This window comes from Bos indicus x Bos taurus, chromosome 9, assembly GCF_003369695.1.
Source record: "Bos indicus x Bos taurus breed Angus x Brahman F1 hybrid chromosome 9, Bos_hybrid_MaternalHap_v2.0, whole genome shotgun sequence".
NCBI classification, from domain to species: domain Eukaryota; kingdom Metazoa; phylum Chordata; class Mammalia; order Artiodactyla; family Bovidae; genus Bos; species Bos indicus x Bos taurus.
This window is the reverse complement of record NC_040084.1, coordinates 84688390-84700289: the sequence shown is the minus strand read 5'-3', so window position 1 is coordinate 84700289 and position 11900 is coordinate 84688390. Positions and strand designations below refer to the sequence as shown.

General features: G+C 49.2%; 1 pseudogene; it reads right to left on the bottom strand.

Moving 5' to 3' along the window:
- LOC113898750 overlaps nt 1–11550 on the bottom strand; it is a 44641-nt pseudogene extending 33091 nt beyond the window's left edge.
- Nucleotides 11551–11900: the final 350 nt, after the last annotated feature.

Here is an 11900-nt window from a genome sequence, read left to right as displayed (position 1 = left end):
TTTTCAGAAGGTAAGTGAGGCTTGGCTTCAACTTCAAGTCAACAGCTGCATTAGGCCCTAACAAGAGAGTCAGCCTATCCTTTGAATCTTTGAAGCCAGGCACTGACTTCTCCTTGCTAGCTATGCAAGTCCTTGGGGGCATCTTCTTCCAATAGAACACTCTTTTCTCTACACTGGAAAGCTCTAATTTAGGATAGCCATCTTCAGAGATTATTTTATTTGATCTTCTGGATGACTTGCTGCAGCTTCAGCATCAACCCTCTCTCTTCCACTCTGCGCTTTATGTTAGGAAGATGGCATCTTTTCTTAAAGCTCATGAACCAACCTCTACCGGCTTTCAACTCTTTTTTCTGCAGCTTTCTCACCTCCTTCAGCCTTCATAGACTTGAAGAGAGCTAGGGCCTTGCTCTGGATTAGTTAGGCTTTGGCCTAAGGCAGTGTTGTGATCTTTCCTCCAGTCCACTGAAAGATTCTGCATATCACCAGTAAGGCTGTTTTGCTATCTTCTCCTTTGTGTATTCACTGGAGGAGCACTTTTGATTTCCTTTAAGAACATTTCCTTTGCTTCACAACTTGACTATTAGCGGGAAGAGGCCTAGTTTCTGGCCCATCTTGGCTTTGACATGTCTTTTTCAAAAGCTTAACCATTTCTATCCTTGGATTTAAAGTGAGAGAGGCATGATTCTTCCTGTCAATGGGACATGTAGAGGTAATGTTATTAATTGGCTTAATTTTGATATTGCTGTGTCTCAGGGATTCAGGACTCTCAGGAGAGAGATGGGTGGGTTAACAGAGAAGTCAGGACACAGACACATATCGGATGGCAATGTGCCCATGAATCCTGTCACCCCAAAACAATTACAATACTAACATGAAAGATCATTGATCACACAAAAGCACAATCAAGATGGCCAAGTAGGATGCCCTGAGCACCACTCTCCCATGAACACACCAAAACTACAACCACATACAAAACAGTTCTCTTTCCGAGAAAATGACCGACCTGAAACCAGCAGAACATCCCCTCTACAATCAGCATAGAGAAAGAACCACACTGAGAAAGGCAGGAGCAGAAAAGAAGGGATCTAGTCAGGGCCCTTTGGCCAGGTACTCTCAAACGGAGGGGTCATCACAAACTGGAGCATTCTGCCTAAGGAGGTTGCAAAGTGTCTGGTGCTCTGGCCAGCATTTGGAGACCATGCCTAGCATTGGCTGCGGCTCACAACCAACAGAGCTCCAGACAGGAGACTCCCTGCAACCCATCCCCCCACCAACACACACAGACACACAGGGAGAAGCCAAAGTTTGGCTGTAGCCAATTTTTCAGCTCTGCCCCACCTCCATGTGACAGCAGCCCAGGCTAAGACAATCACTGCAGGTCTCTGGGATCCTGATGAGTTGTGTGACTGCATTGCCACACACAGGCTTATCTGGTAGAAGCCCTGACTCACACCCAGTCCAGCAGCATTGGGGTCTACCTTGGGTCACCCAACTGCCACCCACAGAGAGGAGCAAACTCTGTGAATCAACAGGTGCAAAGGAGAAAAGAAGGTTCTGAACTGACTCACTAGAGTCTCTGTGTGGGACGGGCCTGTGCTGGGAGGCTGGTTGGAGGACAAGAGACCCACAAGGGTGGGCAGGACTCAGGGTTGGGTGGGGCAAGAGCTTGGTGGGGCCAGGTGAGCTGCATGGGGAGACACTCCCTTATGAAGGGCTGGGGGCAGGAGCCTGGGTTGAATCCCCCAGAGGAGGCAACCCGGAAGCCCCTGGTAGACTCAGACCACAGGGAGGAAGGACTGGGAGAACAGGAGGAAATAGAGGCTGCCGTCAGAGATGGGCCGGGTCAGCCCCGAGTGAGAAGCGTGGGCCCCAGGGACCTGGGCACCCAGACTCACCCCAGGCATGCCCCTGACCCCGGCCTCACCCCAGATCCCCAGGCGTGAGGTCAGAGGTGGAGGGCTGGGGAGGTTGGAATTAGGACCTGAGGCAGTTTCATGGATGTGGACTATAGATACCTCCAGAAACAGGAATCTGGACAAAATTCTGACTCTGCTAGTTTCTTCATCTTGACATGCCTCAGTTTACACATTTGTAAATGGGAAATGCTACCTACAGGAAAGAATAGAGGCTAAACATTCATTTAGGACCTGAGGAGATCATGCAGGTAACCCTGAATTTGTACATGCTGAGGACTCGCCAACCCCCGTCTCAGGAGTTGTTGTTTAGTCACTAAGTCGTATCTCTGTGATCCTGTGGACTGTAGCCCGCCAGCCTCCTCTGTCCATGGGATTTCCTCAGGCAAGAATATTGGAGTGTGTTGCCATTTCCTCCTGCATGGGATCTTCTGCATCCAGGGATGGAACAGACATCTCCCACATTGACAGGCGGATTCTTTACCGCTGAGCCACCTGGGAAGCCCCTTATCAGGTGTTAGTGCCGCTAAAAACACACAAGGACCACGGGGATCCAGAGAAGGGGATGGATAGAAGAAAGGTGAGGGACAGATCACTGAAATTTTGAGGAACATCAGTCCCACAGAGGGTGTGGGGAGCCTGCGGGAGCCCCCAGAGGAGACTCCTGTGGGAGGACTCTGGGGACTCATTCCCTTCTCCACTGGCCAAGCAGGCTCCTCCCCAAGGGTGGGTCACCCCGGGGCTCCAGGTGGCATGGGCTGCTGGCACCAACTTCAGTCTTGCCATCCTGGTCCTGCTTCTGCTGCCCAACTGTGTCCACAAAGAGCAGGGTGGTGAGTTCCCAGTGAACCTGCTGGGAGAGGGTGGGGTTGATGCATTATAAGCAGAGAGCGGGACACGAGCTGGCCTTGGTTAGAAAGCCCACGGCCATGGTGTTGCCTCCGCCTCCTCCTCCTCAATCCTTAGGTGAGCTCCTTCCCTTGTTGGCACCTGCTGGGCTGGTTGGCCACTTTCAGACCAGCAAATGGACAAACTTGTTGAAATAGCAATGCTCACACAATGGGAGGTGGGGAGGCGAGAGGACAAGGAGAGCATGGCAGGAAACACTGCCATCCCTAAGCTCCCAGCCCCTCAGCCATGCCTCCAGGAGTGGGAGCCCCCGTGGCAGGCCTGGGACAGGCGACCTTCCTGTGGGGAGGAACCTAGACACCCCCTGAAAAGCACACACCACTGATCTCATCTGTTCACACAAACCCTTCTCCTCGACATGACTCCCTGCCCTTGACTCCTAGGCCACTTTACCAGCTATAAACCACCCGTGCCACCTGGGCTCTCCCTTCCCCAGACACATCCCCTTAGGGGCCACACTCCTGCCCTGCAGCTCACTAAGTTCATTCCACATCTTTGCATCCCGAGAAGCCCAGGGCGTCCAATACCTTCCCACCTGTGAAGGGACCCGAATCACATTCTCCACCACTGGCATCTTATCCCCTTGCCTGAGGACTTACCCCAGCAAAAGCCTCCCAGCCTGGTCCCCAGGAGGGTCAGGAGCCTGGTCCCCCAAAGTGTGACATGGGGCCTGAGGGTGAGGAGGGGCACCCCCACTTCTACCCTTTGGTCCCACATTCATATCATCCACAGTCCATGGAGATGGCAGCCTATAAAGTTTATTGATTAAGACAGGAGTTGGGGAAATCTACAGAAGACAATAAATCTGTCCGTCTCTTCAGGCCTTTTGGCATCTGTCTCTGTGCACCTCCAGGTTTGTGGTGCAACAACAGGCAAAGACAATGTGAAAAAAATAAAGGAATCCCTCTGACCACTGCCCTGGTTAGCGAACCCCAGCACTGGGTGACTCATCACCTGGGGAATTATCCAGTGGCTGCCTCGGCTGCCTGTTTATGAATCACAACCCTGCCCAGTCCTGCCTTGTAGCCTCTGGTGGTAGGAATGTGATAGGAGGGTGGGTCCTGCAGTTACAGGCTAAGGCCCCCCTCCTCTGCTGTAGAGTGGCTTCCTCGGTCCAAGGGCCATGGGGACACGGTGTAACCACAGAGGTGAGCAGAGGACAGGGAGGTACCACAGTTCTGGTGTCAGGTCTTGGTCCCCTGCTGGTCATCTTATCTGTTCCCTGTGGCCCTGCTTATGCCAAAGCACACGATCACTTCTATCCTATAACAGCTGGCCTCTCAGTAACGATTACCGAGTGGATGAGCCCAGTTCATCAAGACTGGAGGTCCCTTCTCTGCCAGACTCAGGACCATAACAGTAGCCGTGTTTAAATGATAGGCTTTTCCCACTACAAGTGGCGTGGCCATGCCTCTGACCCTGTGGGGCTGGGTTGTGATGCTCTGATTAGGATGTCATAAGCTCTCCCTGGGGGAGGGCATGGCAACCCACACTGGTATTCTTGCCTGGAGAATCCCATGGACAGAGGGACCCGGTGGGCTACAGTCCATAGGGTTGCAAAGAGTCAGACATGACTGAAGTGACTTAGCAGGCAGGCAGGTTACCCCTGGCACGATTTCCCCCACTGGTGGACTTCTGTGTCATGGGTGCTGCAGGGTCCTAGGGTCCCACTGGCAGTTCTCGCCACACTCATTCCTTCATGTCCTTTCCATGAACACCTTCCACAGCTGAGTTGAGCAGTTGCAGAAGCCTCTGGTCTGCAAATCCTGAAATATTTAGTGTCCGGCCATTGATAGAAATGCTTTACACCAGGCAGATATAAAAAGCAGATGTGAAGGGATCACAGCCCTGCATGCTTTCAGGCCATGATTGTCACTAATCTGTCATTTAACCCAGAAAAGGGTGGTCTTGCACATTCTGTTTGTAGCAAAGGAAAGGCAATATGAGAATGTACTCATACTTCTCAACTATGGCAGCCTTCACCCCATTTCTAACTACGGAGATTTTTCCATCACTGGTTCGAATCTGGAGAATGTGAAATAACCACTGTGTGGGTCTTCACACACTGTGATACCCCTGTAAGCAGGATACAGGACGGTTATATATTCAGTACCCTGCATCTCATGCATCACATTGATAACAGCGAGGCCGTGATGATGCTTCAGATCCCTGGACATGATGTGAGTCACACACTGGGTCCATAGGAATGTGGGGTGGCTTCTGCTTCCCAGTGTGCACTTACCTGAGTCAATGGCCGTGTGGCCTCCAAGGATGGGGAAGGCCAGAGGACTGCTGCACTGCACTTGCCATGGTGATAAGAGGGCCCTCCTGCTGGAAACTGGCATCTCTCTCTAGTAATGGATTCTCAGTTCTAATAACTGGCTCAGTTCTAGAAAATGGGCAAAGTATCCAGACAAGCTGTTGTGATGGCTGTTTTCAGCGTCCTGATCATCCAGCTTGTGTTCTATTTTCTTTTTGTTTCTGGGTTTTTTTGTTTTTCGGTCGGCTGCCTGGCTTTGGGGATCTTAGTTCCCTGACCAGTGATCAACCCGGGCGCCTGGCAGCGAAAGCCCAGAGTCCTCACCAGTGGAGCCCCAGGGCCTTCCCTGGTCTCATCCCTTTCAGTCGTGCAGTTTGTGTCTAGGTTGGCCGCCCATCCAGGGTGTTTGCCTCTAGGATCGCCCTGTGCTGGGAACCAGCGTCATACTCTGCAGTCAGGACCTGGCAGCCGTCCCGTCTCTCTACTCATATCAACCATTGTGTGTGCTTTGTTCCTGACACGGTGCACCCCCACCTGGGATCTGCATATGTTCAACCCCTGTTTCTGCTGGAAGCCCACTGGAGACACCATCTCTGAGCAGCATCCTGACCTTCAGCAAAAGTCCTCCTGTGTTACTGACCAGGGTTCTTGGACTCGATCAATAGAATTTGGTAAATGGCCAGACACAAGTTCAGGGGAAAAAAGCTTTATTGGGACTCATGAGGGAGCAAAAACAAGTAACATGTTCCCTTGCTGACTCCAGAGGGTGGGGGAGCTGGTCCCACATATGAGTTGAGGGTGGGGGCAGGTCCTGGGTTCAGGCCAGAGGGGTGACCTGGGTGGTTTGTTCCTCCTTGGTGGTGCTGTGTGCAGGGATCATGACCAGTACCCTGCTTTTGCGCCTGGCTGCTCTGAAATCCCCTTGGGTTTTTTTTTTTTTTTTGTATCTTGTTGTTGATTATTTGCCCCAACTACACATGCATGCAATTATTTCAGGGATCATGACTAGTACCCTGCTTTTGCGCCTGGCTGCTCTGAAATCGCCTTGGGTTTTTGTTGTTTTTTTTTTTTTTTTGTATCTTGTTGTTGATTATTTGCCCCAACTACACATGCATGCAATTATTTTTAGCCCCTTATAATTTCTTTGTATTTTGATGTTTGATGTAACTTTTGTCCAAGTACACTCACTGCAGCAAACTGTCCCAGCCTGACTCCTTACCCACTGAGGGGTTCTACACCCTTATTCTTAAGGGCTAAGGGGTTGACGCTTTCTTCTATCAAAACTTCTCCCTGCTGGACCGGGACCACTGAACTGAGCCTCCCCTCAAGGTGCAGAAGTCCCTCACAAGGACCTACATGGATCTGGGCCACCTTCCATGGGCTATATTCCTTGAGCCACCATGAGTGTTATTTCAAACTGGTAGATCCTACAGGCACAAAGTCAATCAAAAGGTTAAATAAACAAGGACTAGAAAGGAAAGAACAACAATAGCCATTAAAGGGCCTAGAAAGGGAATGAACCGGGTTAACTTTGGAAGGATTTTCTCTTTTTTTTAAACTCTTGGCAGAGGCGAAATCTCCCATGACAAAATTGTGAAGCCCCTCTACCTGTATATTTAAGGTGCATAGTTACACCTTAATATAAGGTGTAGTAATATGAGGTGTATATTTCCTTAATATTGATCTCAGAGAGACAGCAGTGAGCAGTGGTAAGGAGGGATCTTAGTTTCCTGCCCAGGAATTGAACCTGGGTAGCTTGGTGTAAAATGAGGAATTCTAGACACTAAACACCAGGGGCAAGATGCAAATTTCCCTTGGCTCTTACCATCTTTGAAAGCAAGAATGTATCAAGGAGGCAAAAACTGTAAAAACAGGTACCAAAGTTATTACTGGAGACATACAGAAATAGTTCGTTTATTTAAGACGGAAGCAAGGTGGAAATGTACACCCAGAGAGGAGTGCAGGAGTCCTGAATGAGCAGCACAAAGAAGCTAGGCTAGGGATTTAACATACACATACAGGGCTTCCCTTGTAGCTCAGTCAGTAAAGAATCTGCCTGCAGTGCAGGAGACCCAGGTTCGATCCCTGGGTTGGGAAGATCCCCTGGAGAAGGAAATGGCAACCCACTCCAGTATCCTTGCCTGGAAAATCTCATGGACAGAGGAGTCTGGTGGGCTGCAGTCCATGGGGTTGCAAAGAGTTGGGCACGACTGAGTGACTAACACTTACTTACTTACTTACTTATATGTCTCTATCTTCCCTGGTGGCTCAGTTGGTAAAAAAATTTGCCTGCAAGGCAAGAGACCCGGGTTCGATCCCTGGGTCGTGAAGATCGCCTGGAGAAGAAAATGGCAACCCATTCCAGTACTCCCTTGCCTGAAGATTTCCATGAACAGATGAGCTGGCAGCTTACAGTCCATGGGACCCCAAAGAGTCCGACATGAATGTGTAACTAACCTTCTTTCACTTTCACTTCCAAACATGCATCTATTCTTCCCCAACTCCCCTCCCATACTCACCCAGACTGCCACATAACATTGAGCAGAGTTCTATGTGCTATACAGTAGGTCCTTGCTGGTTATCCATTTTAAATAAATCAGTGTGTATATGTTGATCTCAGACTCCCTAACTATCCCTTTCCCCTCATCCTTTCCCCCTGGCAACCATAAATTCATTCTCTAAGTCTGTGAGTCTCTTCCTGGTTTGTAAGTAAGAGCACTTGTATCACGACTTTTTTGATTCTGAGTATGAAGGACCTCAGAAGGTGTTTCTGCTTCTCTGTCTGACTTATGTTGTTCAATATGACAATCTCTAGGCCCATCCATGTTGCTACATAGGGCATTATTTCATTCTTTTTGAGGATGAGTAATACTGCCCTGTGTATATGTCCCACATCTTCTTTGCCCATTCATCTGTGGGTGGACGTGTAGGTGGCTTCCAGGTCCCGGCTACTGTGCGCAGCGCTGCCATGAACACAGGGTGCACGTGTCCTCTCAGACCATGTGTCCTCAGAATCGCCAAGTACATCGAATCCCACAAGATGGACAAAGGGTGAAACGTCATGACCTCTCTTGTGGGCTAGAAAACAAAAATCTTAAATACTTCAAGTTTTCTGGAGTACTGAGTTTTTTATTTAAATAGCACTAGCATACTAGACCATTCAGGTATGACCTAAATCAAATTCCTTATGATTATACAGTGGAAGTGAGAAATAGATTTAAGGGCCTAGATCTGATAGATAGAGTGCCTGATGAGCTATGGAATGAGGTTGATGACATTGTACAGGAGACAGGGATCAAGACCATCCCCATGGAAAAGAAATGCAAAAAAGCAAAATGGCTGTCTGGGGAGGCCTTACAAATAGCTGTGAAAAGAAGAGAAGGGAAAAGCAAAGGAGAAAAGGAAAGACATAAGCATCTGAATGCAGAGTTCCAAAGAATAGCAACGAGAGATAAGAAAGCCTTCTTCAGTGATCAATGCAAAGAAATAGAGGAAAACAGAATGGGAAAGACTAGGGATTTCTTCAAGAAAATCAGAGAAACCAAAGGAACATTTCATGCAAAGATGGGCTCGATAAAGGACAGAAATGGTATGGACCTAACAGAAGCAGAAGATATTAAAAAGAGGTGGCAAGAATACACAGAAGAACTGTTCAAAAAAGATCTTTACGACCCAGATAATCACGATGGTGTGATCACTGACCTAGAGCCAGACATCCTGGAATGTGAAGTCAAGTGGGCCTTAGAAAGCATCACTACAAACAAAGCTAGTGGAAGTGATAGAATTCCAGCTGAGCTATTTCAAATCCTGAAAGATGATGCTGTGAAAGTGCTGCACTCAATATGCCAGCCAATTTGGAAAACTCAGCAGTGGCCACAGGACTGGAAAAGGTCAGTTTTCATTCCAATCCCAAAGAAAGGCAATGCCAAAGAATGCTCAAACTACTGCACAATTGCACTCATCTCACACGCTAGTAAAGTAATGCTCAAAATTCTCCAAGCCAGGCTTCAGCAATATGTGAACCGTGAACTTCCAGATGTTCAAGCTGGTTTTAGAAAAGGCAGAGGAACCAGAGATCCAATTGCCAACATCCGCTGGATCATGGAAAAAGCAAGAGAGTTCCAGAAAAGCGTCTATTTCTGCTTCATTGACTATGCCAAAGCCTTTGACTGTGTGGATCACAATCAACTGTGGAAAATTCTGAAAGAGATGGGAATACCAGACCACCTGATCTGCCTCTTGAGAAATTTGTATGCAGGTCAGGAAGCAACAGTTAGAACTGGACATGGAACAACAGACTGGTTCCAAGTAGGAAAAGGAGTCCGTCAAGGCTGTATATTGTCACCCTGCTTATTTAACTTATATGCAGAGTACATCATGAGAAACGCTGGGCTGGAGGAAGCACAAGCTGGAATCAAGATTGCTGGGAGAAATATCAATCACCTCAGATATGCAGATGACACCACCCTTATGGCAGAAAGTGAAGAGGAACTAAAAAGCCTCTTGATGAAAGTGAAAGAGGAGAGTGAAAAAGTTGGCTGAAAGCTCAGCATTCAGAAAACTAAGATTATGGCATCTGGTCCCATCACTTCATGGGAAATAGATGGGGAAACAGTGGAAACAGTGGCTGACTTTATTTTTGGGGGCTCCAAAATCACTGCAGATGGTGATTGCAGCCATGAAATTAAAAGATCCTTACTCCTTGGAAGGAAAGTTATGAACAACCTAGACAGCATATTAAAAAGCAGAGACTTTGTCAACAAAGGTCCATCTAGTCAAGGCTATGGTTTTTCCCTTAGTCATGTATGGATGTGAGAGTTGGACGAGAAAGAAAGCTGAGTGCCAAAGAATTGATGCTTTTGAACTGTGGTGTTGGAGAAGACTCTTGAGAATCCCTTGAACTGCAAGGAGATCCAACCAGTCCATCTTAAAGGAGACCAGTCCTGAGTGTTCATTGGGAAGACTGTTTAAGCTGAAACTCCAATACTTTGGCCACCTGATGCAAAGAGCTGACTCATTTGAAAAGACCCTGATGCTGGTAAAGATTGAAGGCGGGAGGAGAAGGGAACAACAGAGGATGAGATGGTTGGATGGCATCTCATTGACTCAATGGATATGGGTTTGTGTGGACTCTGGGAGTTGCTGATGGACAGGGAGGCCTGGCGTGCTACAGTTCATGGGGTCACAAAGAGTCGGACATGACTGAGCGACTAAACTGATAAAAACTGATCTCCCTGGATATCTCAATATCCTTCACCTTAGCTTTTGTCTCCAAAAAGTGACACTTTTCAACTCCCACTCTATCCCAAGGGTAAAGTAACTGGAGATGGGAGCTGCACTGTTGGGTGTATCACCTCTGGATGCTGATTCATCTGCAACATGTCTACTGTTGGGAACTTCTGGGCACTGATACTGCCATCCAGTTCAATCATTTTCATATTGTGAAAGTAACAGCTGCTATTATTATTACAAAATTTTGCTGCAGAGTAAACGCCTGTGCTGATATAAAACACATGTAGAAGGGGTTGGAGCTGCATGAACAGGACCATAAATAGTTCTGCTAGTGATTCTGTACAAAACTGAAGTTTTTACTTCTTCAAATATTTTGTGGCAAATTTTTCGTCGTTTCAACTTTAAGAAAGTAAAGCTTTTTGAAGACTACTGTCAAGTAGAGCTGCATTGGAAGATCAGAAGATTCTTGTAACCTCAGAATCTACTTTGCCAGAACAGGAAAACTCAGTCCGAAGCACTGATACAATGCATGGCCACTGCCCCAAGTAGAAACCTTGAAGAGGGACTTCCCACGAAATTGTTTACTTGGAAACCTGCTTTATGTTCAAACTCTGACTTTGCAAGCCAAGTGAAGGGCAGGGAATTTCTCTCGCTAGGTATTAACAGGTTAAAGGATTAGTGTTAGTTGCTCAGTCCTGTCTGACTCTGCGACCCCATGGACTGTAGCTCGCCAGGCTCCTCTGTCTGGGATTCTCCAGGCAAGAAGACTGGAGTCGGTTGCCATTCCCTTCTCCAGGGGATCCTCCCAACTCAGGGATCAAACCTGGGCCTCCTGCATCGCAGGCAGATTCTTAACTGAAATAAGGTCATTTCTCACATAATGAAGTTATGCATCAAGACCGAAGAGCCAACACACTCGGTTCTCGCTCAGGTAGAGGGTCGCGCTGACCTCCCTCCCCCTGCCCCTTCCCCCCACCACCTCCCCCGACCCCGGCTGCTGGTGGTAGGGCGCGGGGAGCTGGAGGGGCGGGGGCGGGGGCGGGGTGCGGGGCGTCGCGGGGCTGGCGCGAGCGCAGCAGAGCCACCAGGAGCAGCACCGGCAGCAGCGGCAGCCCGCAGGATGCGCGGCCCCGGGAGAAGGCCGCGCAGATCCGTCCCGCTCGGGACTGCGCCTCCGCCGCCCAGCGCCGCCCGGAGCCCTTCACAGATCTGAGCTTCGGCCGCCGCCCAGCTCATCTCGTCCTAGCACGTGGCAGCCAGCCGCGGCCGCCACTTCCGCGCTCTCAAGCTCGGCCCTGCCTTCTCTGCACCCCGTGCGTCTGTTCTGCAGGTGAAATTTATCACCTGTAAAGAGCGCTGGTCTTTCAAGGACAGAGCGGTACCGATGTGAAGGGTTTGTGTGAGCAGATGGGGTCGGGAGAGGGCGTGCTTTTCGAGGAGTTACCTGGGTCTCTTCTCCCGGGGACGGCCACCTGTCCCAAACCCCCTGGCTCCAGGGCTCCCACTTCGCAAGGGCAGGCCGGGGTCTTGAGGGCAGCATTTCCTGCTGCTTTCTCGCCACCTTTTCTACCAACTTCACCTCCGAA